The sequence below is a fragment of the Salmo trutta genome, chromosome 8 (assembly GCF_901001165.1).
Source record: "Salmo trutta chromosome 8, fSalTru1.1, whole genome shotgun sequence".
In the NCBI taxonomy this organism is placed as follows: Eukaryota; Metazoa; Chordata; class Actinopteri; order Salmoniformes; family Salmonidae; genus Salmo; species Salmo trutta.
Genome location: NC_042964.1, coordinates 3,234,678 through 3,260,386, shown reverse-complemented (window position 1 = coordinate 3,260,386; position 25,709 = coordinate 3,234,678). Strand labels below are relative to the sequence as shown.

Sequence of the window (25,709 nt, the reverse complement as noted above, 5' to 3'; positions counted from 1 at the left end):
ATGGCCCCGTAACCCAGAGGTCGATGGATCGAAATCACTCTCTGCTATCAAGGTAGGTTTTGGCAAGTACCCCAGTGGCCTAATGGATAAGGCACTGGCCTTCTAAGCCAGGGATTGTGGTTTCGAGTCCCATCTGGGGTGGATGAAGGCAGTTTGGGAAAGAAGAAGAGAGTTCATGTAACAAAGATGTTGAAGCCATTGTATTTTTAGAAATGAAGTGCAAATAGGGATTAAAAAAAGGATACTTTCATGGGCATCTCTCTGTGCCCTTCGTGAATCTTTTTTTTTATCTGCTTCTATCAGTTCGTATAGGTCATGCTGATCACACAGTGCCACAGTGGCCTAAGAAACTGGCCTCCTAATCCATGTATTGTGAGTTCAAGTATTATTTTGGGGTGCCTTAAAGTGGAGTGATGAAGTGGAAGTATGCTGAGCAGTTAACCCAGTGATTTATGGATCGAAACCATCCTCTTCTATTCAGTTTGTTTTCAGCAAACAGAAATATAAAAACTGCCATAACCCAGAGGTCGATGGATGCCTAAAAAACTGACCTCCCAAGCCAGAGATTGTGAGTTTAAGTCTTCTCAGGGGTGGCTGAAAACAGAGTGTCCCAGCGGAAGCATGCTGGGCCCATAACCCAGAGGTCTATGGATGGAAACCATCCTCTGCTAACAATATTTATTTTTACATATTAATTGCAACCAGCAATCAAAAAAATCTAAATATCATGGGCATGTCTCAGTGCCCTTCGTCATTCAATTTTTTTACTGTTTCTATCAGTTCGTATAGGTCATGCTGATTACACCATGCCCCAGTGGCCTAAAAAACTGGCCTCCTAAGCCAGGGATTGTGAGTGTAAGTCTTATCAGTGGCGGATGAAAGCAGAGTGTCCCAGCGGAAGCGTGCTGGGCCCATAACCCAGAGGTCTATGGATCGAAACCATCCTCTGCAATCCATTTTCATTTTTAGAAATGAATTGCAACCATAAATAAAAAATAGCATAATTTCATGGGCATGTCTCAGTTCCCTCTGTGATTCTTTGTTTGACTGCTTCTGTCAGTTTGTATAGGTCACACTGATTACAGAGGCGCAGCAGAAGCGTGATGGCCCCGTAACCCAGATGTCGATGGATCGAAATCACTCTCTGCTATCAAGGTAGTTTTTGGCAAGTACCCCAGTGGCCTAATGGATAAGGCACTGGCCTTCTAAGCCAGGGATTGTGGGTTCGAGTCCCATCTGGGGTGGATGAAGGCAGTTTGGGAAAGAAGAAGAGATTTCATGTAACAAAGATGTTGAAGCCATTGTATTTTTAGAAATGAAGCACAAATAGGGATTAAAAAAAGGATACTTTCATGGGCATCTCTCTGTGCCCTTCGTGATTCTTTTTTTTATCTGCTTCTATCAGTTCGTATAGGTCATGCTGATCACACAGTGCCACAGTGGCCTAAGAAACTGGCCTCCTAATCCATGTATTGTGAGTTCAAGTATTATTTTGGGGTGCCTTAAAGTGGAGTGATGAAGTGGAAGTATGCTGGGCAGTTAACCCAGTGATTTATGGATCGAAACCATCCTCTTCTATCCAGTTTGTTTTCAGCAAACAGAAATATAAAAACTGCCATAACCCAGAGGTCGATGGATGCCTAAAAAACTGACCTCCCAAGCCAGAGATTGTGAGTTTAAGTCTTCTCAGGGGTGGCTGAAAACAGAGTGTCCCAGCGGAAGCATGCTGGGCCCATAACCCAGAGGTCTATGGATGGAAACCATCCTCTGCTAACAATCTTTATTTTTAGAAATTAATTGCAACCAGCGATCAAAAAAAGCTAAATATAATGGGCATGTCTCCGTGTCCTTCGTCATTCTAATTTTTTACTGTTTCTATCAGTTCGTATAGGTCATGCTGATTACACCATGCTCCAGTGGCCTAAAAAACTGGCCTCCCAAGCCAGGGATTGTGAGTGTAAGTCTTATCAGTGGCGGATGAAAGCAGAGTGTCCCAGCGGAAGCGTGCTGGGCCCATAACCCAAAGGTCTATGGATCGAAACCATCCTCTGCAATCCATTTTCATTTTTAGAAATGAATTGCAACCATAAATAAAAAATAGCATAATTTCATGGGCATGTCTCAGTTCCCTCTGTGATTCTTTGTTTGACTGCTTCTGTCAGTTTGTATAGGTCACACTGATTACAGAGGCGCAGCAGAAGCGTGATGGCCCCGTAACCCAGATGTCGATGGATCGAAATCACTCTCTGCTATCAAGGTAGTTTTTGGCAAGTACCCCAGTGGCCTAATGGATAAGGCACTGGCCTTCTAAGCCAGGGATTGTGGGTTCGAGTCCCATCTGGGGTGGATGAAGGCAGTTTGGGAAAGAAGAAGAGAGTTCATGTAACAAAGATGTTGAAGCCATTGTATTTTTAGAAATGAAGCACAAATAGGGATTAAAAAAAGGATACTTTCATGGGCATCTCTCTGTGCCCTTCGTGATTCTTTTTTTTATCTGCTTCTATCAGTTCGTATAGGTCATGCTGATCACACAGTGCCACAGTGGCCTAAGAAACTGGCCTCCTAATCCATGTATTGTGAGTTCAAGTATTATTTTGGGGTGCCTTAAAGTGGAGTGATGAAGTGGAAGTATGCTGGGCAGTTAACCCAGTGATTTATGGATCGAAACCATCCTCTTCTATCCAGTTTGTTTTCAGCAAACAGAAATATAAAAACTGCCATAACCCAGAGGTCGATGGATGCCTAAAAAACTGACCTCCCAAGCCAGAGATTGTGAGTTTAAGTCTTCTCAGGGGTGGCTGAAAACAGAGTGTCCCAGCGGAAGCATGCTGGGCCCATAACCCAGAGGTCTATGGATGGAAACCATCCTCTGCTAACAATCTTTATTTTTAGAAATTAATTGCAACCAGCGATCAAAAAAAGCTAAATATCATGGGCATTTCTCAGTGTCCTTCGTCATTCTAATTTTTTACTGTTTCTATCAGTTCGTATAGGTCATGCTGATTACACCACGCCCCAGTGGCCTAAAAAACTGGCCTCCCAAGCCAGGGATTGTGAGTGTAAGTCTTATCAGTGGCGGATGAAAGCAGAGTGTCCCAGCGGAAGCGTGCTGGGCCCATAACCCAGAGGTCTATGGATCGAAACCATCCTCTGCAATCCATTTTCATTTTTAGAAATGAATTGCAACCATAAATAAAAAATAGCATAATTTCATGGGCATGTCTCAGTTCCCTCTGTGATTCTTTGTTTGACTGCTTCTGTCAGTTTGTATAGGTCACACTGATTACAGAGGCGCAGCAGAAGCGTGATGGCCCCGTAACCCAGATGTCGATGGATCGAAATCACTCTCTGCTATCAAGGTAGTTTTTGGCAAGTACCCCAGTGGCCTAATGGATAAGGCACTGGCCTTCTAAGCCAGGGATTGTGGGTTCGAGTCCCATCTGGGGTGGATGAAGGCAGTTTGGGAAAGAAGAAGAGAGTTCATGTAACAAAGATGTTGAAGCCATTGTATTTTTAGAAATGAAGTGCAAATAGGGATTAAAAAAAGGATACTTTCATGGGCATCTCTCTGTGCCCTTCGTGATTCTTTTTTTTATCTGCTTCTATCAGTTCGTATAGGTCATGCTGATCACACAGTGCCACAGTGGCCTAAGACACTGGACTCCTAATCCATGTATTGTGAGTTCAAGTATTATTTTGGGGTGCCTTAAAGTGGAGTGATGAAGTGGAAGTATGCTGGGCAGTTAACCCAGTGATTTATGGATCGAAACCATCCTCTTCTATCCAGTTTGTTTTCAGCAAACAGAAATATAAAAACTGCCATAACCCAGAGGTCGATGGATGCCTAAAAAACTGACCTCCCAAGCCAGAGATTGTGAGTTTAAGTCTTCTCAGGGGTGGCTGAAAACAGAGTGTCCCAGCGGAAGCATGCTGGGCCCATAACCCAGAGGTCTATGGATGGAAACCATTCTCTGCTAACAATCTTTATTTTTAGAAATTAATTGCAACCAGCGATCAAAAAAAGCTAAATATCATGGGCATGTCTCAGTTTCCTTCGTCATTCTAATTTTTTACTGTTTCTATCAGTTCGTATAGGTCATGCTGATTACACCATGCCCCAGTGGCCTAAAAAACTGGCCTCCCAAGCCAGGGATTGTGAGTGTAAGTCTTATCAGTGGCGGATGAAAACAGAGTGTCCCAGCGGAAGCGTGCTGGGCCCATAACCCAGAGGTCTATCGATCGAAACCATCCTTTGCAATCCATTTTTATTTTTAGAAATGAATTGCAACCATAAATAAAAAATAGCATAATTTCATGGGCATGTCTCAGTTCCCTCTGTGATTCTTTGTTTGACTGCTTCTGTCAGTTTGTATAGGTCACACTGATTACAGAGGCGCAGCGGAAGCGTGATGGCCCCGTAACCCAGAGGTCGATGGATCGAAATCACTCTCTGCTATCAAGGTAGGTTTTGGCAAGTACCCCAGTGGCATAATGGATAAGGCACTGGCCTTCTAAGCAAGGGATTGTGGGTTCGAGTCCCATCTGGGGTGGATGAAGGCAGTTTGGGAAAGAAGAAGAGAGTTCATGTAACAAAGAGGTTGAAGCCTTTGTATTTTTAGAAATGAAGTGCAAATAGGGATTAAAAAAAGGATACTTTCATGGGCATCTCTCTGTGCCCTTCGTGATTGTTTTTTTTATCTGCTTCTATCAGTTCGTATAGGTCATGCTGATCACACAGTGCCTCAGTGGCCTAAGAAACTGGCCTCCTAATCCATGTATTGTGAGTTCAAGTATTATTTTGGGGTGCCTTAAAGTGGAGTGATGAAGTGGAAGTATGCTGGGCAGTTAAACCAGTGATTTATGGATCGAAACCATCCTCTTCTATCCAGTTTGTTTTCAGCAAACAGAAATATAAGAACTGCCATAACCCAGAGGTCGATGGATGCCTAAAAAATTGACCTCCCAAGCCAGAGATTGTGAGTTTAAGTCTTCTCAGGGGTGGCTGAAAACAGAGTGTCCCAGCGGAAGCATGCTGGGCCCATAACCCAGAGGTCTATGGATGGAAACCATCCTCTGCTAACAATCTTTATTTTTAGAAATTAATTGCAACCAGCGATCAAAAAAAGCTAAATATAATGGGCATGTCTCCGTGTCCTTCGTCATTCTAATTTTTTACTGTTTCTATCAGTTCGTATAGGTCATGCTGATTACACCATGCCCCAGTGGCCTAAAAAACTGGCCTCCCAAGCCAGGGATTGTGAGTGTAAGTCTTATCAGTGGCGGATGAAAACAGAGTGTCCCAGCGGAAGCATGCTGGGCCCATAACCCAGAGGTCTATGGATCGAAACCATCCTCTGCAATCCATTTTTATTTTTAGAAATGAATTGCAACCATAAATAAAAAATTGCATAATTTCATGGGCATGTCTCAGTTCCCTCTGTGATTCTTTGTTTGACTGCTTCTGTCAGTTTGTATAGGTCACACTGATTACAGAGGCGCAGCGGAAGCGTGATGGCCCCGTAACCCAGAGGTCGATGGATTGAAATCACTCTCTGCTATCAAGGTAGGTTTTGGCAAGTACCCCAGTGGCCTAATGGATAAGGCACTGGCCTTCTAAGCCAGGGATTGTGGGTTCGAGTCCCATCTGGGGTGGATGAAGGCAGTTTGGGAAAGAAGAAGAGAGTTCATGTAACAAAGATGTTGAAGCCATTGTATTTTTAGAAATGAAGCACAAATAGGGATTAAAAAAAGGATACTTTCATGGGCATCTCTCTGTGCCCTTCGTGATTCTTTTTTTTATCTGCTTCTATCAGTTCGTATAGGTCATGCTGATCACACAGTGCCACAGTGGCCTAAGAAACTGGCCTCCTAATCCATGTATTGTGAGTTCAAGTATTATTTTGGGGTGCCTTAAAGTGGAGTGATGAAGTGGAAGTATGCTGGGCAGTTAACCCAGTGATTTATGGATCGAAACCATCCTCTTCTATCCAGTTTGTTTTCAGCAAACAGAAATATAAAAACTGCCATAACCCAGAGGTCGATGGATGCCTAAAAAACTGACCTCCCAAGCCAGAGATTGTGAGTTTAAGTCTTCTCAGGGGTGGCTGAAAACAGAGTGTCCCAGCGGAAGCATGCTGGGCCCATAACCCAGAGGTCTATGGATGGAAACCATCCTCTGCTAACAATCTTTATTTTTAGAAATTAATTGCAACCAGCGATCAAAAAAAGCTAAATATCATGGGCATTTCTCAGTGTCCTTCGTCATTCTAATTTTTTACTGTTTCTATCAGTTCGTATAGGTCATGCTGATTACACCACGCCCCAGTGGCCTAAAAAACTGGCCTCCCAAGCCAGGGATTGTGAGTGTAAGTCTTATCAGTGGCGGATGAAAGCAGAGTGTCCCAGCGGAAGCGTGCTGGGCCCATAACCCAGAGGTCTATGGATCGAAACCATCCTCTGCAATCCATTTTCATTTTTAGAAATGAATTGCAACCATAAATAAAAAATAGCATAATTTCATGGGCATGTCTCAGTTCCCTCTGTGATTCTTTGTTTGACTGCTTCTGTCAGTTTGTATAGGTCACACTGATTACAGAGGCGCAGCAGAAGCGTGATGGCCCCGTAACCCAGATGTCGATGGATCGAAATCACTCTCTGCTATCAAGGTAGTTTTTGGCAAGTACCCCAGTGGCCTAATGGATAAGGCACTGGCCTTCTAAGCCAGGGATTGTGGGTTCGAGTCCCATCTGGGGTGGATGAAGGCAGTTTGGGAAAGAAGAAGAGAGTTCATGTAACAAAGATGTTGAAGCCATTGTATTTTTAGAAATGAAGTACAAATAGGGATTAAAAAAAGGATATTTTCATGGGCATCTCTCTGTGCCCTTCGTGATTCTTTTTTTTATCTGCTTCTATCAGTTCGTATAGGTCATGCTGATCACACAGTGCCACAGTGGCCTAAGACACTGGACTCCTAATCCATGTATTGTGAGTTCAAGTATTATTTTGGGGTGCCTTAAAGTGGAGTGATGAAGTGGAAGTATGCTGGGCAGTTAACCCAGTGATTTATGGATCGAAACCATCCTCTTCTATCCAGTTTGTTTTCAGCAAACAGAAATATAAAAACTGCCATAACCCAGAGGTCGATGGATGCCTAAAAAACTGACCTCCCAAGCCAGAGATTGTGAGTTTAAGTCTTCTCAGGGGTGGCTGAAAACAGAGTGTCCCAGCGGAAGCATGCTGGGCCCATAACCCAGAGGTCTATGGATGGAAACCATTCTCTGCTAACAATCTTTATTTTTAGAAATTAATTGCAACCAGCGATCAAAAAAAGCTAAATATCATGGGCATGTCTCAGTTTCCTTCGTCATTCTAATTTTTTACTGTTTCTATCAGTTCGTATAGGTCATGCTGATTACACCATGCCCCAGTGGCCTAAAAAACTGGCCTCCCAAGCCAGGGATTGTGAGTGTAAGTCTTATCAGTGGCGGATGAAAGCAGAGTGTCCCAGCGGAAGCGTGCTGGGCCCATAACCCAGAGGTCTATCGATCGAAACGATCCTTTGCAATCCATTTTTATTTTTAGAAATGAATTGCAACCATAAATAAAAAATAGCATAATTTCATGGGCATGTCTCAGTTCCCTCTGTGATTCTTTGTTTGACTGCTTCTGTCAGTTTGTATAGGTCACACTGATTACAGAGGCGCAGCGGAAGCGTGATGGCCCCGTAACCCAGAGGTCGATGGATCGAAATCACTCTCTGCTATCAAGGTAGGTTTTGGCAAGTACCCCAGTGGCCTAATGGATAAGGCACTGGCCTTCTAAGCCAGGGATTGTGGTTTCGAGTCCCATCTGGGGTGGATGAAGGCAGTTTGGGAAAGAAGAAGAGAGTTCATGTAACAAAGATGTTGAAGCCATTGTATTTTTAGAAATGAAGTGCAAATAGGGATTAAAAAAAGGATACTTTCATGGGCATCTCTCTGTGCCCTTCGTGAATCTTTTTTTTTATCTGCTTCTATCAGTTCGTATAGGTCATGCTGATCACACAGTGCCACAGTGGCCTAAGAAACTGGCCTCCTAATCCATGTATTGTGAGTTCAAGTATTATTTTGGGGTGCCTTAAAGTGGAGTGATGAAGTGGAAGTATGCTGAGCAGTTAACCCAGTGATTTATGGATCGAAACCATCCTCTTCTATTCAGTTTGTTTTCAGCAAACAGAAATATAAAAACTGCCATAACCCAGAGGTCGATGGATGCCTAAAAAACTGACCTCCCAAGCCAGAGATTGTGAGTTTAAGTCTTCTCAGGGGTGGCTGAAAACAGAGTGTCCCAGCGGAAGCATGCTGGGCCCATAACCCAGAGGTCTATGGATGGAAACCATCCTCTGCTAACAATATTTATTTTTACATATTAATTGCAACCAGCAATCAAAAAAATCTAAATATCATGGGCATGTCTCAGTGCCCTTCGTCATTCAATTTTTTTACTGTTTCTATCAGTTCGTATAGGTCATGCTGATTACACCATGCCCCAGTGGCCTAAAAAACTGGCCTCCTAAGCCAGGGATTGTGAGTGTAAGTCTTATCAGTGGCGGATGAAAGCAGAGTGTCCCAGCGGAAGCGTGCTGGGCCCATAACCCAGAGGTCTATGGATCGAAACCATCCTCTGCAATCCATTTTCATTTTTAGAAATGAATTGCAACCATAAATAAAAAATAGCATAATTTCATGGGCATGTCTCAGTTCCCTCTGTGATTCTTTGTTTGACTGCTTCTGTCAGTTTGTATAGGTCACACTGATTACAGAGGCGCAGCAGAAGCGTGATGGCCCCGTAACCCAGATGTCGATGGATCGAAATCACTCTCTGCTATCAAGGTAGTTTTTGGCAAGTACCCCAGTGGCCTAATGGATAAGGCACTGGCCTTCTAAGCCAGGGATTGTGGGTTCGAGTCCCATCTGGGGTGGATGAAGGCAGTTTGGGAAAGAAGAAGAGATTTCATGTAACAAAGATGTTGAAGCCATTGTATTTTTAGAAATGAAGCACAAATAGGGATTAAAAAAAGGATACTTTCATGGGCATCTCTCTGTGCCCTTCGTGATTCTTTTTTTTATCTGCTTCTATCAGTTCGTATAGGTCATGCTGATCACACAGTGCCACAGTGGCCTAAGAAACTGGCCTCCTAATCCATGTATTGTGAGTTCAAGTATTATTTTGGGGTGCCTTAAAGTGGAGTGATGAAGTGGAAGTATGCTGGGCAGTTAACCCAGTGATTTATGGATCGAAACCATCCTCTTCTATCCAGTTTGTTTTCAGCAAACAGAAATATAAAAACTGCCATAACCCAGAGGTCGATGGATGCCTAAAAAACTGACCTCCCAAGCCAGAGATTGTGAGTTTAAGTCTTCTCAGGGGTGGCTGAAAACAGAGTGTCCCAGCGGAAGCATGCTGGGCCCATAACCCAGAGGTCTATGGATGGAAACCATCCTCTGCTAACAATCTTTATTTTTAGAAATTAATTGCAACCAGCGATCAAAAAAAGCTAAATATAATGGGCATGTCTCCGTGTCCTTCGTCATTCTAATTTTTTACTGTTTCTATCAGTTCGTATAGGTCATGCTGATTACACCATGCTCCAGTGGCCTAAAAAACTGGCCTCCCAAGCCAGGGATTGTGAGTGTAAGTCTTATCAGTGGCGGATGAAAGCAGAGTGTCCCAGCGGAAGCGTGCTGGGCCCATAACCCAAAGGTCTATGGATCGAAACCATCCTCTGCAATCCATTTTCATTTTTAGAAATGAATTGCAACCATAAATAAAAAATAGCATAATTTCATGGGCATGTCTCAGTTCCCTCTGTGATTCTTTGTTTGACTGCTTCTGTCAGTTTGTATAGGTCACACTGATTACAGAGGCGCAGCAGAAGCGTGATGGCCCCGTAACCCAGATGTCGATGGATCGAAATCACTCTCTGCTATCAAGGTAGTTTTTGGCAAGTACCCCAGTGGCCTAATGGATAAGGCACTGGCCTTCTAAGCCAGGGATTGTGGGTTCGAGTCCCATCTGGGGTGGATGAAGGCAGTTTGGGAAAGAAGAAGAGAGTTCATGTAACAAAGATGTTGAAGCCATTGTATTTTTAGAAATGAAGCACAAATAGGGATTAAAAAAAGGATACTTTCATGGGCATCTCTCTGTGCCCTTCGTGATTCTTTTTTTTATCTGCTTCTATCAGTTCGTATAGGTCATGCTGATCACACAGTGCCACAGTGGCCTAAGAAACTGGCCTCCTAATCCATGTATTGTGAGTTCAAGTATTATTTTGGGGTGCCTTAAAGTGGAGTGATGAAGTGGAAGTATGCTGGGCAGTTAACCCAGTGATTTATGGATCGAAACCATCCTCTTCTATCCAGTTTGTTTTCAGCAAACAGAAATATAAAAACTGCCATAACCCAGAGGTCGATGGATGCCTAAAAAACTGACCTCCCAAGCCAGAGATTGTGAGTTTAAGTCTTCTCAGGGGTGGCTGAAAACAGAGTGTCCCAGCGGAAGCATGCTGGGCCCATAACCCAGAGGTCTATGGATGGAAACCATCCTCTGCTAACAATCTTTATTTTTAGAAATTAATTGCAACCAGCGATCAAAAAAAGCTAAATATCATGGGCATTTCTCAGTGTCCTTCGTCATTCTAATTTTTTACTGTTTCTATCAGTTCGTATAGGTCATGCTGATTACACCACGCCCCAGTGGCCTAAAAAACTGGCCTCCCAAGCCAGGGATTGTGAGTGTAAGTCTTATCAGTGGCGGATGAAAGCAGAGTGTCCCAGCGGAAGCGTGCTGGGCCCATAACCCAGAGGTCTATGGATCGAAACCATCCTCTGCAATCCATTTTCATTTTTAGAAATGAATTGCAACCATAAATAAAAAATAGCATAATTTCATGGGCATGTCTCAGTTCCCTCTGTGATTCTTTGTTTGACTGCTTCTGTCAGTTTGTATAGGTCACACTGATTACAGAGGCGCAGCAGAAGCGTGATGGCCCCGTAACCCAGATGTCGATGGATCGAAATCACTCTCTGCTATCAAGGTAGTTTTTGGCAAGTACCCCAGTGGCCTAATGGATAAGGCACTGGCCTTCTAAGCCAGGGATTGTGGGTTCGAGTCCCATCTGGGGTGGATGAAGGCAGTTTGGGAAAGAAGAAGAGAGTTCATGTAACAAAGATGTTGAAGCCATTGTATTTTTAGAAATGAAGTGCAAATAGGGATTAAAAAAAGGATACTTTCATGGGCATCTCTCTGTGCCCTTCGTGATTCTTTTTTTTATCTGCTTCTATCAGTTCGTATAGGTCATGCTGATCACACAGTGCCACAGTGGCCTAAGACACTGGACTCCTAATCCATGTATTGTGAGTTCAAGTATTATTTTGGGGTGCCTTAAAGTGGAGTGATGAAGTGGAAGTATGCTGGGCAGTTAACCCAGTGATTTATGGATTGAAACCATCCTCTTCTATCCAGTTTGTTTTCAGCAAACAGAAATATAAAAACTGCCATAACCCAGAGGTCGATGGATGCCTAAAAAACTGACCTCCCAAGCCAGAGATTGTGAGTTTAAGTCTTCTCAGGGGTGGCTGAAAACAGAGTGTCCCAGCGGAAGCATGCTGGGCCCATAACCCAGAGGTCTATGGATGGAAACCATTCTCTGCTAACAATCTTTATTTTTAGAAATTAATTGCAACCAGCGATCAAAAAAAGCTAAATATCATGGGCATGTCTCAGTTTCCTTCGTCATTCTAATTTTTTACTGTTTCTATCAGTTCGTATAGGTCATGCTGATTACACCATGCCCCAGTGGCCTAAAAAACTGGCCTCCCAAGCCAGGGATTGTGAGTGTAAGTCTTATCAGTGGCGGATGAAAACAGAGTGTCCCAGCGGAAGCGTGCTGGGCCCATAACCCAGAGGTCTATCGATCGAAACCATCCTTTGCAATCCATTTTTATTTTTAGAAATGAATTGCAACCATAAATAAAAAATAGCATAATTTCATGGGCATGTCTCAGTTCCCTCTGTGATTCTTTGTTTGACTGCTTCTGTCAGTTTGTATAGGTCACACTGATTACAGAGGCGCAGCGGAAGCGTGATGGCCCCGTAACCCAGAGGTCGATGGATCGAAATCACTCTCTGCTATCAAGGTAGGTTTTGGCAAGTACCCCAGTGGCATAATGGATAAGGCACTGGCCTTCTAAGCAAGGGATTGTGGGTTCGAGTCCCATCTGGGGTGGATGAAGGCAGTTTGGGAAAGAAGAAGAGAGTTCATGTAACAAAGAGGTTGAAGCCTTTGTATTTTTAGAAATGAAGTGCAAATAGGGATTAAAAAAAGTATACTTTCATGGGCATCTCTCTGTGCCCTTCGTGATTGTTTTTTTTATCTGCTTCTATCAGTTCGTATAGGTCATGCTGATCACACAGTGCCTCAGTGGCCTAAGAAACTGGCCTCCTAATCCATGTATTGTGAGTTCAAGTATTATTTTGGGGTGCCTTAAAGTGGAGTGATGAAGTGGAAGTATGCTGGGCAGTTAAACCAGTGATTTATGGATCGAAACCATCCTCTTCTATCCAGTTTGTTTTCAGCAAACAGAAATATAAGAACTGCCATAACCCAGAGGTCGATGGATGCCTAAAAAATTGACCTCCCAAGCCAGAGATTGTGAGTTTAAGTCTTCTCAGGGGTGGCTGAAAACAGAGTGTCCCAGCGGAAGCATGCTGGGCCCATAACCCAGAGGTCTATGGATGGAAACCATCCTCTGCTAACAATCTTTATTTTTAGAAATTAATTGCAACCAGCGATCAAAAAAAGCTAAATATAATGGGCATGTCTCCGTGTCCTTCGTCATTCTAATTTTTTACTGTTTCTATCAGTTCGTATAGGTCATGCTGATTACACCATGCCCCAGTGGCCTAAAAAACTGGCCTCCCAAGCCAGGGATTGTGAGTGTAAGTCTTATCAGTGGCGGATGAAAACAGAGTGTCCCAGCGGAAGCATGCTGGGCCCATAACCCAGAGGTCTATGGATCGAAACCATCCTCTGCAATCCATTTTTATTTTTAGAAATGAATTGCAACCATAAATAAAAAATTGCATAATTTCATGGGCATGTCTCAGTTCCCTCTGTGATTCTTTGTTTGACTGCTTCTGTCAGTTTGTATAGGTCACACTGATTACAGAGGCGCAGCGGAAGCGTGATGGCCCCGTAACCCAGAGGTCGATGGATTGAAATCACTCTCTGCTATCAAGGTAGGTTTTGGCAAGTACCCCAGTGGCCTAATGGATAAGGCACTGGCCTTCTAAGCCAGGGATTGTGGGTTCGAGTCCCATCTGGGGTGGATGAAGGCAGTTTGGGAAAGAAGAAGAGAGTTCATGTAACAAAGATGTTGAAGCCATTGTATTTTTAGAAATGAAGCACAAATAGGGATTAAAAAAAGGATACTTTCATGGGCATCTCTCTGTGCCCTTCGTGATTCTTTTTTTTATCTGCTTCTATCAGTTCGTATAGGTCATGCTGATCACACAGTGCCACAGTGGCCTAAGAAACTGGCCTCCTAATCCATGTATTGTGAGTTCAAGTATTATTTTGGGGTGCCTTAAAGTGGAGTGATGAAGTGGAAGTATGCTGGGCAGTTAACCCAGTGATTTATGGATCGAAACCATCCTCTTCTATCCAGTTTGTTTTCAGCAAACAGAAATATAAAAACTGCCATAACCCAGAGGTCAATGGATGCCTAAAAAACTGACCTCCCAAGCCAGAGATTGTGAGTTTAAGTCTTCTCAGGGGTGGCTGAAAACAGAGTGTCCCAGCGGAAGCATGCTGGGCCCATAACCCAGAGGTCTATGGATGGAAACCATCCTCTGCTAACAATCTTTATTTTTAGAAATTAATTGCAACCAGCGATCAAAAAAAGCTAAATATCATGGGCATTTCTCAGTGTCCTTCGTCATTCTAATTTTTTACTGTTTCTATCAGTTCGTATAGGTCATGCTGATTACACCACGCCCCAGTGGCCTAAAAAACTGGCCTCCCAAGCCAGGGATTGTGAGTGTAAGTCTTATCAGTGGCGGATGAAAGCAGAGTGTCCCAGCGGAAGCGTGCTGGGCCCATAACCCAGAGGTCTATGGATCGAAACCATCCTCTGCAATCCATTTTCATTTTTAGAAATGAATTGCAACCATAAATAAAAAATAGCATAATTTCATGGGCATGTCTCAGTTCCCTCTGTGATTCTTTGTTTGACTGCTTCTGTCAGTTTGTATAGGTCACACTGATTACAGAGGCGCAGCAGAAGCGTGATGGCCCCGTAACCCAGATGTCGATGGATCGAAATCACTCTCTGCTATCAAGGTAGTTTTTGGCAAGTACCCCAGTGGCCTAATGGATAAGGCACTGGCCTTCTAAGCCAGGGATTGTGGGTTCGAGTCCCATCTGGGGTGGATGAAGGCAGTTTGGGAAAGAAGAAGAGAGTTCATGTAACAAAGATGTTGAAGCCATTGTATTTTTAGAAATGAAGTACAAATAGGGATTAAAAAAAGGATATTTTCATGGGCATCTCTCTGTGCCCTTCGTGATTCTTTTTTTTATCTGCTTCTATCAGTTCGTATAGGTCATGCTGATCACACAGTGCCACAGTGGCCTAAGACACTGGACTCCTAATCCATGTATTGTGAGTTCAAGTATTATTTTGGGGTGCCTTAAAGTGGAGTGATGAAGTGGAAGTATGCTGGGCAGTTAACCCAGTGATTTATGGATCGAAACCATCCTCTTCTATCCAGTTTGTTTTCAGCAAACAGAAATATAAAAACTGCCATAACCCAGAGGTCGATGGATGCCTAAAAAACTGACCTCCCAAGCCAGAGATTGTGAGTTTAAGTCTTCTCAGGGGTGGCTGAAAACAGAGTGTCCCAGCGGAAGCATGCTGGGCCCATAACCCAGAGGTCTATGGATGGAAACCATTCTCTGCTAACAATCTTTATTTTTAGAAATTAATTGCAACCAGCGATCAAAAAAAGCTAAATATCATGGGCATGTCTCAGTTTCCTTCGTCATTCTAATTTTTTACTGTTTCTATCAGTTCGTATAGGTCATGCTGATTACACCATGCCCCAGTGGCCTAAAAAACTGGCCTCCCAAGCCAGGGATTGTGAGTGTAAGTCTTATCAGTGGCGGATGAAAGCAGAGTGTCCCAGCGGAAGCGTGCTGGGCCCATAACCCAGAGGTCTATCGATCGAAACGATCCTTTGCAATCCATTTTTATTTTTAGAAATGAATTGCAACCATAAATAAAAAATAGCATAATTTCATGGGCATGTCTCAGTTCCCTCTGTGATTCTTTGTTTGACTGCTTCTGTCAGTTTGTATAGGTCACACTGATTACAGAGGCGCAGCGGAAGCGTGATGGCCCCGTAACCCAGAGGTCGATGGATCGAAATCACTCTCTGCTATCAAGGTAGGTTTTGGCAAGTACCCCAGTGGCCTAATGGATAAGGCACTGGCCTTCTAAGCCAGGGATTGTGGTTTCGAGTCCCATCTGGGGTGGATGAAGGCAGTTTGGGAAAGAAGAAGAGAGTTCATGTAACAAAGATGTTGAAGCCATTGTATTTTTAGAAATGAAGTGCAAATAGGGATTAAAAAAAGGATACTTTCATGGGCATCTCTCTGTGCCCTTCGTGAATCTTTTTTTTTATCTGCTTCTATCAGTTCGTATAGGTCATGCTGATCACACAGTGCCACAGTGGCCTAAGAAACTGGCCTCCTAATCCATGTATTGTGAGTTCAAGTATTATTTTGGGGTGCCTTAAAGTGGAGTGATGAAGTGGAAGTATGCTGAGCAGTTAACCCAGTGATTTATGGATCGAAACCATCCTCTTCTATTCAGTTTGTTTTCAGCAAACAGAAATATAAAAACTGCCATAACCCAGAGGTCGATGGATGCCTAAAAAACTGACCTCCCAAGCCAGAGATTGTGAGTTTAAGTCTTCTCAGGGGTGGCTGAAAACAGAGTGTCCCAGCGGAAGCATGCTGGGCCCATAACCCAGAGGTCTATGGATGGAAACCATCCTCTGCTAACAATATTTATTTTTAGATATTAATTGCAACCAGCGATCAAAAAAAGCTAAATATCATGGGCATGTCTCAGTGCCCTTCGTCATTCAATTTTTTTACTGTTTCTATCAGTTCGTATAGGTCATGCTGATTACACCATGCCCCAGTGGCCTAAAAAACTGGCCTCCTAAGCCAGGGATTGTGAGTGTAAGTCTTATCAGTGGCGGATGAAAGCAGAGTGTCCCAGCGGAAGCGTGCTGGGCCCATATCCCAGAGGTCTATGGATCGAAACCATCCTCTGCAATCCATTTTTATTTTTAGAAATGAATTGCAAACATAAATAAAAAATAGCATAATTTCATGGGCATGTCTCAGTTCCCTCTGTGATTCTTTGTTTGACTGCTTCTGTCAGTTTGTATAGGTCACACTGATTACAGAGGCGCAGCGGAAGCGTGATGGCCCCGTAACCCAGAGGTCGATGGATCGAAATCACTCTCTGCTATCAAGGTAGGTTTTGGCAAGTACCCCATTGGCCTAATGGATAAGGCACTGGCCTTCTAAGCCAGGGGTTGTGGGTTCGAGTCCCATTTGGGGTGGATGAAGGCAGTTTGGGAAAGAAGAGGAGAGTTCATGGAACAAAGATGTTGAAGCCATTGTATTTTTAGAAATGAAGTGCAAATAGGGATTAAAAAAAGGATACTTTCATGGGCATCTCTCTGTGCCCTTCGTGATTCTTTTTTTTAATCTGCTTCTATCAGTTCGTATAGGTCATGCTGATCACACAGTGCCACAGTGGCCTAAGAAACTGGCCTCCTAATCCATGTATTGTGAGTTCAAGTATTATTTTGGGGTGCCTTAAAGTGGAGTGATGAAGTGGAAGTATGCTGGGCAGTTAACCCAGTGATTTATGGATTGAAACCATCCTCTTCTATCCAGTTTGTTTTCAGCAAACAGAAATATAAAAACTGCCATAACCCAGAGGTCGATGGATGCCTAAAAAACTGACCTCCCAAGCCAGAGATTGTGAGTTTAAGTCTTCTCAGGGGTGGCTGAAAACAGAGTGTCCCAGCGGAAGCATGCTGGGCCCATAACCCAGAGGTCTATGGATGGAAACCATCCTCTGCTAACAATCTTTATTTTTAGAAATTAATTGCAACCAGCGATCAAAAAAAGCTAAATATCATGGGCATGTCTCAGTGCCCTTCGTCATTCAATTTTTTTTACTGTTTCTATCAGTTCGTATAGGTCATGCTGATTACACCGTGGCCTAAAAAACTGGCCTCCCAAGCCAGGGATTGTGAGTGTAAGTCTTATCAGTGGCGGATGAAAGCAGAGTGTCCCAGCGGAAGCGTGCTGGGCCCCTAACCCAGAGGTCTATAGATCGAAACCATCCTCCGCAATCCATTTTTATTTTTAGAAATTAATTGCAAACATAAATAAAAAATTGCATAATTTCATGGGCATGTCTCAGTTCCCTCTGTGATTCTTTGTTTGACTGCTTCTGTCAGTTTGTATAGGTCACACTGATTACAGAGGCGCAGCGGAAGCGTGATGGCCCCGTAACCCAGAGGTCGATGGATCGAAATCACTCTCTGCTATCAAGATCAGTTTTGGCAAGTACCCCAGTGGCCTAATGGATAAGGCACTGGCCTTCTAAGCCAGCGATTGTGGGTTCGAGTCCAATCTGGGGTGGATGAAGGCAGTTTGGGAAAGAAGAAGAGAGTTCATGTAACAAAGATGTTGAAGCCATCGTATTTTTAGAAATGAAGTGCAAATAGGGATTAAAAAAGGATACTTTCATGGGCATCTCTCTGTGCCCTTCGTGAATCTTTTTTTTTATCTGCTTCTATGAGTTCGTATAGATCATGCTGATCACACAGTGCCACAGTGGCCTAAGAAACTGGCCTCCTAATCCATGTATTGTGAGTTCAAGTATTATTTTGGGGTGCCTTAAAGTGGAGTGATGAAGTGGAAGTATGCTGGGCAGTTAACCCAGTGATTTATGGATCGAAACCATCCTCTTCTATCCAGTTTGTTTTCAGCAAACAGAAATATAAAAACTGCCATAACCCAGAGGTCAATGGATGCCTAAAAAACTGACCTCCCAAGCCAGAGATTGTGAGTTTAAGTCTTCTCAGGGGTGGCTGAAAACAGAGTGTCCCAGCGGAAGCATGCTGGGCCCATAACCCAGAGGTCTATGGATGGAAACCATCCTCTGCTAACAATCTTTATTTTTAGAAATGAATTGCAACCAGCGATCAAAAAAAGCTAAATTTCATGGGCATGTCTCAGTGCCCTACGTGATTCTTTTTTTTATGGTTCTATCAGTTCGTATAGGTCATGCTATAACACCATGCCCCAGATGCCTAAAAAACTGGCCTCCCATGCCAGGGATTGTGAGTGGAAGTCTTATCAGTGGCGGATGAAAGCATAGTGTCCCAGCGGAAGCGTGCTGGGCCCATAACCCAGAGGTCTATGGATCGAAACCATCCTCTGCAATCCATTTTTATTTTCAGAAATTAACTGCAACCAGGGATAAAAAAAAGCATAATATCAATGGCATGTCTCAGTGCCCTCCGTGGGTTGAAGCAGAGTGGCGCTGCGGAAACGTGATGGGCCCAGAGGTTGATGGATGAAACCATCCTCTGCTAACAATCTTAATTTTTAGAAATGAATTGCAACCAGCGATCAAAAAAAGCTAAATATCATGGGCATGTCTCAGTGCCCTCCGTGGGTTGAAGCAGAGTGGCGCTGCGGAAACGTGATGGGCCCAGAGGTTGATGGATGAAACCATCCTCTGCTAACAATCTTTATTTTTAGAAATTAATTGCAACCAGCGATCAAAAAAAGCTAAATATCATGGGCATGTCTCAGTGCCCTACGTGATTCTTTTTTTTACTGTTTCTATCAGTTCGTATAGGTAATGCTATAACACCGTGCCCCAGATGCCTAAAAAACTGGCCTCCCATGCCAGGGATTGTGAGTTTAAGTCTTGTCAGGGGTGGCTGAAAACAGAGTTTCCCAGCGGAAGCGTGCTGGGCCCATAACCCAGAGGTCGATGGATGGAAACCATCCTCTGCTATCCAGATTTATTTTTAGCAATGAAGTGCAAACATAAATGAAAAAAAGCATAATTTCATGGGCATTTCTCATTGCCTTCCATTATATATTTTCCTTAGTGCTTCTATCAGTTTGTATAGGTCATGCTAACTTCACAGTGCCCCAGTGGCCTAATGGATAAGGCACTGGCCTCCTAAGCCAGGGATTGAGGGTTTGAGTCCCTTCTGGGGTGGGTTCAAGCAGAGTGGCGCTGTGGAAACGTGCTGGGCCCAGAGGTCGATGAACTGAAGCCATCCTCAGCTTGCAATTTTTATTTTTAGAAATTAATTGCAACCAGCGATCAAAAAAAGCTAAATATCATGGGCATGTGCCCTACGTGATTCTTTTTTTTATGGTTCTATCAGTTCGTATAGGTCATGCTATAACACCATGCCCCAGATGCCTAAAAAACTGGCCTCCCATGCCAGGGATTGTGAGTGGAAGTCTTATCAGTGGCGGATGAAAGCAGAGTGTCCCAGCGGAAGCGTGCTGGGCCCATAACCCAGAGGTCTATGGATCGAAACCATCCTCTGCAATCCATTTTTATTTTCAGAAATTAACTGCAACCAGGGATAAAAAAAGCATAATATCAATGGCATGTCTCAGTGCCCTCCGTGGGTTGAAGCAGAGTGGCGCTGCGGAAACGTGATGGGCCCAGAGGTTGATGGATGAAACCATACTCTGCTAACAATCTTTATTTTTAGAAATTAATTGCAACCAGCGATCAAAAAAAGCTAAATATCATGGGCATGTCTCAGTGCCCTACGTGATTCTTTTTTTTACTGTTTCTATCAGTTCGTATAGGTAATGCTATAACACCGTGCCCCAGATGCCTAAAAAACTGGCCTCCCATGCCAGGGATTGTGAGTTTAAGTCTTGTCAGGGGTGGCTGAAAACAGAGGTTCCCAGCGGAAGCGTGCTGGGCCCATAACCCAGAGGTCGATGGATGGAAACCATCCTCTGCTATCCAGATTTATTTTTAGCAATGAAGTGCAAACATAAATGAAAAAAAGCATAATTTCATGGGCATTTCTCATTGCCTTCCATTATATATTTTCCTTAGTGCTTCTATCAGTTTGCATAGGTCATGCTAACTTCACAGTGCCCCAGTGGCCTAATGGATAAGGCACTGGCCTCCTAAGCCAGGGATTGAGGGTTCGAGTCCCTTCTGGGGTGGGTTCAAGCAGAGTGGCGCTGTGGAAACGTGCTGGGCCCAGAGGTCGATGAACTGAAGCCATCCTCAGCTTGCAATTTTTATTTTTAGAAATTAATTGCAACCAGCTATCAAAAAAAGCTAAATATCATGGGCATGTCTCAGTGCCCTCCGTGGGTTGAAGCAGAGTGGCGCTGCGGAAACGTGATGGGCCCAGAGGTTGATGGATGAAACCATCCTCTGCTAACAATTTTTATTTTTAGAAATTAATTGCAACCAGCGATCAAAAAAAGCTAAATATCATGGGCATGTCTCAGTGCCCTACGTGATTCTTTTTTTTACTGTTTCTATCAGTTCGTATAGGTCATGCTATAACACCATGCCCCAGATGCCTAAAAAACTGGCCTCCCATGCCAGGGATTGTGAGTGGAAGTCTTATCAGTGGCGGATGAAAGCATAGTGTCCCAGCGGAAGCGTGCTGGGCCCATAACCCAGAGGTCTATGGATCGAAACCATCCTCTGCAATCCATTTTTATTTTCAGAAATTAACTGCAACCAGGGATAAAAAAAAGCATAATATCAATGGCATGTCTCAGTGCCCTCCGTGGGTTGAAGCAGAGTGGCGCTGCGGAAACGTGATGGGCCCAGAGGTTGATGGATGAAACCATCCTCTGCTAACAATCTTAATTTTTAGAAATGAATTGCAACCAGCGATCAAAAAAAGCTAAATATCATGGGCATTTCTCAGTGTCCTTCGTCATTCTAATTTTTTAATGTTTCTATCAGTTCGTATAGGTCATGCTGATTACACCACGCCCCAGTGGCCTAAAAAATTGGCCTCCCAAGCCAGGCATTGTGAGTGTAAGTCTTATCAGTGGCGGATGAAAGCAGAGTGTCCCAGGGAAGCGTGCTTTGCCCATAACCCAGAGGTCTATGGATCGAAACCATCCTCTGCAATCCATTTTTATTTTTAGAAATTAATTGCAAACATAAATAAAAAATTGCATAATTTCATGGGCATGTCTCAGTTCCCTCTGTGATTCTTTGTTTGACTGCTTCTGTCAGTTTGTATAGGTCACACTGATTACAGAGGCGCAGCGGAAGCGTGATGGCCCTGTAACCCAGAGGTCGATGGATCGAAATCACTCTCTGCTATCAAGGTAGGTTTTGGCAAGTACCCCAGTGGCCTAATGGATAAGGCACTGGCCTTCTAAGCCAGGGATTGTGGGTTCGTGTCCCATCTGGGGTGGATGAAGGCAATTTGGGAAAGAAGCAGAGAGTTCATGTAACAAAGATGTTGAAGTCATTGTATTTTTAGAAATGAAGTACAAATAGGGATTAAAAAAAGGATACTTTCATGGGCATCTCTCTGTGCCCTTAGTGATTCTTTTTTTTTATCTGCTTCTATCAGTTCGTATAGATCATGCTGATCACACAGTGCCACAGTGGCCTAAGACACTGGCCTCCTAATCCATGTATTGTGAGTTCAAGTATTATTTTGGGGTGCCTTAAAGTGGAGTGATGAAGTGGAAGTATGCTGGGCAGTTAACCCAGTGATTTATGGATTGAAACCATCCTCTTCTATCCAGTTTGTTTTCAGCAAACAGAAATATAAAAACTGCCATAACCCAGAGGTCGATGGATGCCTAAAAAACTGACCTCCCAAGCCAGAGATTGTGAGTTTAAGTCTTCTCAGGGGTGGCTGAAAACAGAGTGTCCCAGCGGAAGCATGCTGGGCCCATAACCCAGAGGTCTATGGATGGAAACCATCCTCTGCTAACAATCTTTATTTTTAGAAATTAATTGCAACCAGCGATCAAAAAAAGCTAAATATCATGGGCATGTCTCAGTGCCCTTCGTCATTATAATTTTTTACTGTTTCTATCAGCTCGTATAGGTCATGCTGATTACACCATGCCCCAGTGGCCTACAAAACTGGCCTCCCAAGCCAGGGATTGTGAGTGTAAGTCTTATCAGTGGCGGATGAAAGCAGAGTGTCCCAGCGGAAGTGTGCTGGGAAAGAAGAAGAGAGTTCATGTAACAAAGATGTTGAAGCCATTGTATTTTTAGAAATGAAGTGCAAATAGGGATTAAAAAAAGGATACTTTCATGGGCATCTCTCTGTGCCCTTCGTGAATCTTTTTTTTAATCTGCTTCTATCAGTTCGTATAGGTCATGCTGATCACACAGTGCCACAGTGGCCTAAGAAACTGGCCTCCTAATCCATGTATTGTGAGTTCAAGTATTATTTTGGGGTGCCTTAAAGTGGAGTGATGAAGTGGAAGTATGCTGGGCAGTTAACCCAGTGATTTATGGATCGAAACCATCCGCTTCTATCCAGTTTGTTTTCAGCAAACAGAAATATAAAAACTGCTAACAATCTTTATTTTTACAAATTAATTGCAACCAGCGTTCAAAAAAGCTAAATATCATGGGCATGTCTCAGTGCCCTAAATGATTCTTTTTTTTTACTGTTTCTATCAGTTTGTATAGGTCATGCTATAACACCATGCCCCAGATGCCTAAAAAACTGGCCTCCCATGCCAGGGATTGTGAGTTTAAGTCTTGTCAGGGGCGGCTGCAGAGTTTCCCAGCGGAAGCGTGCTGGGCCCATAACCCAGAGGTCTATGGATCGAAACCATCCTCTGCAATCCATTTTTATTTTTAGAAATGAATTGCAAACATAAATAAAAAATAGCATAATTTCATGGGCATGTCTCAGTTCCCTCTGTGATTCTTTGTTTGACTGCTTCTGTCAGTTTGTATAGGTCACACTGATTACAGAGCCGCAGCGGAAGCGTGATGGCCCCGTAACCCAGAGGTCGATGGATCGAAATCACTCTCTGCTATCAAGGTAGGTTTTGGCAAGTACCCCAGTGGCCTAATGGATAAGGCACTGGCCTTCTAAGCCAGGGATTGTGGGTTCGAGTCTCATCTGGGGTGGATGAAGGCAGTTTGGGAAAGAAGAAGAGAGTTCATGTAACAAAGATGTTGAAGCCATTGTATTTTTAGAAATGAAGTGCAAATAGGGATTAAAAAAAGGATACTTTCATGGGCATCTCTCTGTGCCCTTCGTGATTCTTTTTTTTTATCTGCTTCTATCAGTTCGTATAGGTCATGCTGATCACACAGTGCCACAGTGGCCTAAGAAACTGGCCTCCTAATCCATGTATTGTGAGTTCAAGTATTATTTTGGGGTGCCTTTAAGTGGAGTGATGAAGTGGAAGTATGCTGGGCAGTTAACCCAGTGATTTATGGATCGAAACCATCCTCTTCTATCCAGTTTGTTTTCAGCAAACAGAAATATAAAAACTGCCATAACCCAGAGGTCGATGGATGCCTAAAAAACTGACCTCCCAAGCCAGAGATTGTGAGTTTAAGTCTTCTCAGGGGTGGCTGAAAACAGAGTGTCCCAGCGGAAGCATGCTGGGCCCATAACCTAGAGGTCTATGGATGGAAACCATCCTCTGCTAACAATCTTTGTTTTTAGAAATGAATTGCAACCATAAATAAAAAATAGCATAATTTCATGGGCATGTCTCAGTGTCCTTCGTCATTCTATTTTTTTACTGTTTCTATCAGTTCGTATAGGTCATGCTGATTACACCATGCCCCAGTGGCCTAAAAAACTGGCCTCCCAAGCCAGGGATTGTGAGTGTAAGTCTTATCAGTGGCGGATGAAAGCACAGTGTCCCAGCGGAAGCGTGCTGGGCCCGTAACCCAGAGGTCTATGCATCGAAACCATCCTCTGCAATCCATTTTTATTTTTAGAAATGAATTGCAACCATAAATAAAAAATAGCATAATTTCATGGGCATGTCTCAGTTCCCTCTGTGATTCTTTGTTTGACTGCTTCTGTCAGTTTGTATAGGTCACACTGATTACAGAGGCGCAGCAGAAGCGTGATGGCCCCGTAACCCAGATGTCGATGGATCGAAATCACTCTCTGCTATCAAGGTAGGTTTTGGCAAGTACCCCAGTGTCCTAATGGATAAGGCACTGGCCTTCTAAGCCAGGGATTGTGGGTTCGAGTCCCATCTGGGGTGGATGAAGGCAGTTTGGGAAAGAAGAAGAGAGTTCATGTAACAAAGATGTTGAAGCCATTGTATTTTTAGAAATGAAGTGCAAATAGGGATTAAAAAAAGGATACTTTCATGGGCATCTCTCTGTGCCCTTCATGATTGTTTTTTTTTATCTGCTTCTATCAGTTCGTATAGGTCATGCTGATCACACAGTGCCACAGTGGCCTAAGAAACTGGCCTCCTAATCCATGTATTGTGAGTTCAAGTATTATTTTGGGGTGCCTTAAAGTGGAGTGATGAAGTGGAAGTATGCTGGGCAGTTAACCCAGTGATTTATGGATCGAAACCATCCTCTTCTATCCAGTTTGTTTTCAGCAAACAGAAATATAAAAACTGCCATAACCCAGAGGTCGATGGATGCCTAAAAAACTGACCTCCAAGCCAGAGATTGTGAGTTTAAGTCTTCTCAGGGGTGGCTGAAAACAGAGTGTCCCAGCGGAAGCATGCTGGGCCCATAACCTAGAGGTCTATGGATGGAAACCATCCTCTGCTAACAATCTTTGTTTTTAGAAATGAATTGCAACCAGCGATCAAAAAAAGCTAAATATCATGGGCATGTCTCAGTGTCCTTCGTCATTCTAATTTTTTACTGTTTCTATCAGTTCGTATAGGTCATGCTGATTACACCATGCCCCAGTGGCCTAAAAAACTGGCCTCCCAAGCCAGGGATTGTGAGTGTAAGTCTTATCAGTGGCGGATGAAAGCACAGTGTCCTAGCGGAAGCGTGCTGGGCCCATAACCCAGAGGTCTATACATCGAAACCATCCTCTGCAATCCATTTTTATTTTTAGAAATGAATTGCAACCATAAATAAAAAATAGCATAATTTCATGGGCATGTCTCAGTTCCCTCTGTGATTCTTTGTTTGACTGCTTCTGTCAGTTTGTATAGGTCACACTGATTACAGAGGCGCAGCAGAAGCGTGATGGCCCCGTAACCCAGATGTCGATGGATCGAAATCACTCTCTGCTATCAAGGTAGGTTTTGGCAAGTACCCCAGTGGCCTAATGGATAAGGCACTGGCCTTCTAAGCCAGGGATTGTGGGTTCGAGTCTCATCTAGGGTGGATGAAGGCAGTTTGGGAAAGAAGAAGAGAGTTCATGTAACCCAGAGGTCTATGGATCGAAACCATCCTCTGAAATCCATTTTTATTTTTAGAAATTAATTGCAAACATAAATAAAAAATAGCATAATTTCATGGGCATGTCTCAGTTCCCTCTGTGATTCTTTGTTTGACTGCTTCTGTCAGTTTGTATAGGTCACACTGATTACAGAGGCGCAGCAGAAGCGTGATGGC

At 43.5% G+C, this 25,709-nt stretch overlaps 21 non-coding genes across 21 annotated transcripts; all 21 read left to right on the top strand.

Moving 5' to 3' along the window:
* Nucleotides 1-68: 68 nt before the first annotated feature.
* trnar-ucu (transfer RNA arginine (anticodon UCU)) lies at nucleotides 69-141 on the top strand. The gene has a single exon. It is a non-coding gene; the product is annotated as a tRNA-Arg (tRNA).
* A 1,030-nt stretch (nucleotides 142-1,171) lies between these two features.
* Nucleotides 1,172-1,244, top strand: trnar-ucu (transfer RNA arginine (anticodon UCU)). The gene has a single exon. It is a non-coding gene; the product is annotated as a tRNA-Arg (tRNA).
* Nucleotides 1,245-2,273: 1,029 nt separating this feature from the next.
* trnar-ucu (transfer RNA arginine (anticodon UCU)) lies at nucleotides 2,274-2,346 on the top strand. Its single transcript has one exon. It is a non-coding gene; the product is annotated as a tRNA-Arg (tRNA).
* A 1,029-nt stretch (nucleotides 2,347-3,375) lies between these two features.
* On the top strand, nucleotides 3,376-3,448 carry trnar-ucu (transfer RNA arginine (anticodon UCU)). Its single transcript has one exon. It is a non-coding gene; the product is annotated as a tRNA-Arg (tRNA).
* A 2,131-nt stretch (nucleotides 3,449-5,579) lies between these two features.
* trnar-ucu (transfer RNA arginine (anticodon UCU)) lies at nucleotides 5,580-5,652 on the top strand. Its single transcript has one exon. It is a non-coding gene; the product is annotated as a tRNA-Arg (tRNA).
* Nucleotides 5,653-6,681: 1,029 nt separating this feature from the next.
* trnar-ucu (transfer RNA arginine (anticodon UCU)) lies at nucleotides 6,682-6,754 on the top strand. Its single transcript has one exon. It is a non-coding gene; the product is annotated as a tRNA-Arg (tRNA).
* A 1,029-nt stretch (nucleotides 6,755-7,783) lies between these two features.
* Nucleotides 7,784-7,856, top strand: trnar-ucu (transfer RNA arginine (anticodon UCU)). The gene has a single exon. It is a non-coding gene; the product is annotated as a tRNA-Arg (tRNA).
* A 1,030-nt stretch (nucleotides 7,857-8,886) lies between these two features.
* On the top strand, nucleotides 8,887-8,959 carry trnar-ucu (transfer RNA arginine (anticodon UCU)). Its single transcript has one exon. It is a non-coding gene; the product is annotated as a tRNA-Arg (tRNA).
* A 1,029-nt stretch (nucleotides 8,960-9,988) lies between these two features.
* Nucleotides 9,989-10,061, top strand: trnar-ucu (transfer RNA arginine (anticodon UCU)). The gene has a single exon. It is a non-coding gene; the product is annotated as a tRNA-Arg (tRNA).
* Nucleotides 10,062-11,090: 1,029 nt separating this feature from the next.
* Nucleotides 11,091-11,163, top strand: trnar-ucu (transfer RNA arginine (anticodon UCU)). The gene has a single exon. It is a non-coding gene; the product is annotated as a tRNA-Arg (tRNA).
* A 2,131-nt stretch (nucleotides 11,164-13,294) lies between these two features.
* On the top strand, nucleotides 13,295-13,367 carry trnar-ucu (transfer RNA arginine (anticodon UCU)). Its single transcript has one exon. It is a non-coding gene; the product is annotated as a tRNA-Arg (tRNA).
* A 1,029-nt stretch (nucleotides 13,368-14,396) lies between these two features.
* trnar-ucu (transfer RNA arginine (anticodon UCU)) lies at nucleotides 14,397-14,469 on the top strand. The gene has a single exon. It is a non-coding gene; the product is annotated as a tRNA-Arg (tRNA).
* Nucleotides 14,470-15,498: 1,029 nt separating this feature from the next.
* On the top strand, nucleotides 15,499-15,571 carry trnar-ucu (transfer RNA arginine (anticodon UCU)). Its single transcript has one exon. It is a non-coding gene; the product is annotated as a tRNA-Arg (tRNA).
* A 1,030-nt stretch (nucleotides 15,572-16,601) lies between these two features.
* trnar-ucu (transfer RNA arginine (anticodon UCU)) lies at nucleotides 16,602-16,674 on the top strand. The gene has a single exon. It is a non-coding gene; the product is annotated as a tRNA-Arg (tRNA).
* Nucleotides 16,675-17,697: 1,023 nt separating this feature from the next.
* trnar-ucu (transfer RNA arginine (anticodon UCU)) lies at nucleotides 17,698-17,770 on the top strand. Its single transcript has one exon. It is a non-coding gene; the product is annotated as a tRNA-Arg (tRNA).
* A 1,527-nt stretch (nucleotides 17,771-19,297) lies between these two features.
* trnar-ccu (transfer RNA arginine (anticodon CCU)) lies at nucleotides 19,298-19,370 on the top strand. Its single transcript has one exon. It is a non-coding gene; the product is annotated as a tRNA-Arg (tRNA).
* Nucleotides 19,371-20,280: 910 nt separating this feature from the next.
* trnar-ccu (transfer RNA arginine (anticodon CCU)) lies at nucleotides 20,281-20,353 on the top strand. Its single transcript has one exon. It is a non-coding gene; the product is annotated as a tRNA-Arg (tRNA).
* Nucleotides 20,354-21,506: 1,153 nt separating this feature from the next.
* trnar-ucu (transfer RNA arginine (anticodon UCU)) lies at nucleotides 21,507-21,579 on the top strand. The gene has a single exon. It is a non-coding gene; the product is annotated as a tRNA-Arg (tRNA).
* Nucleotides 21,580-23,200: 1,621 nt separating this feature from the next.
* trnar-ucu (transfer RNA arginine (anticodon UCU)) lies at nucleotides 23,201-23,273 on the top strand. The gene has a single exon. It is a non-coding gene; the product is annotated as a tRNA-Arg (tRNA).
* A 1,030-nt stretch (nucleotides 23,274-24,303) lies between these two features.
* Nucleotides 24,304-24,376, top strand: trnar-ucu (transfer RNA arginine (anticodon UCU)). The gene has a single exon. It is a non-coding gene; the product is annotated as a tRNA-Arg (tRNA).
* Nucleotides 24,377-25,405: 1,029 nt separating this feature from the next.
* On the top strand, nucleotides 25,406-25,478 carry trnar-ucu (transfer RNA arginine (anticodon UCU)). Its single transcript has one exon. It is a non-coding gene; the product is annotated as a tRNA-Arg (tRNA).
* The last annotated feature ends 231 nt before the right edge of the window (nucleotides 25,479-25,709 follow it).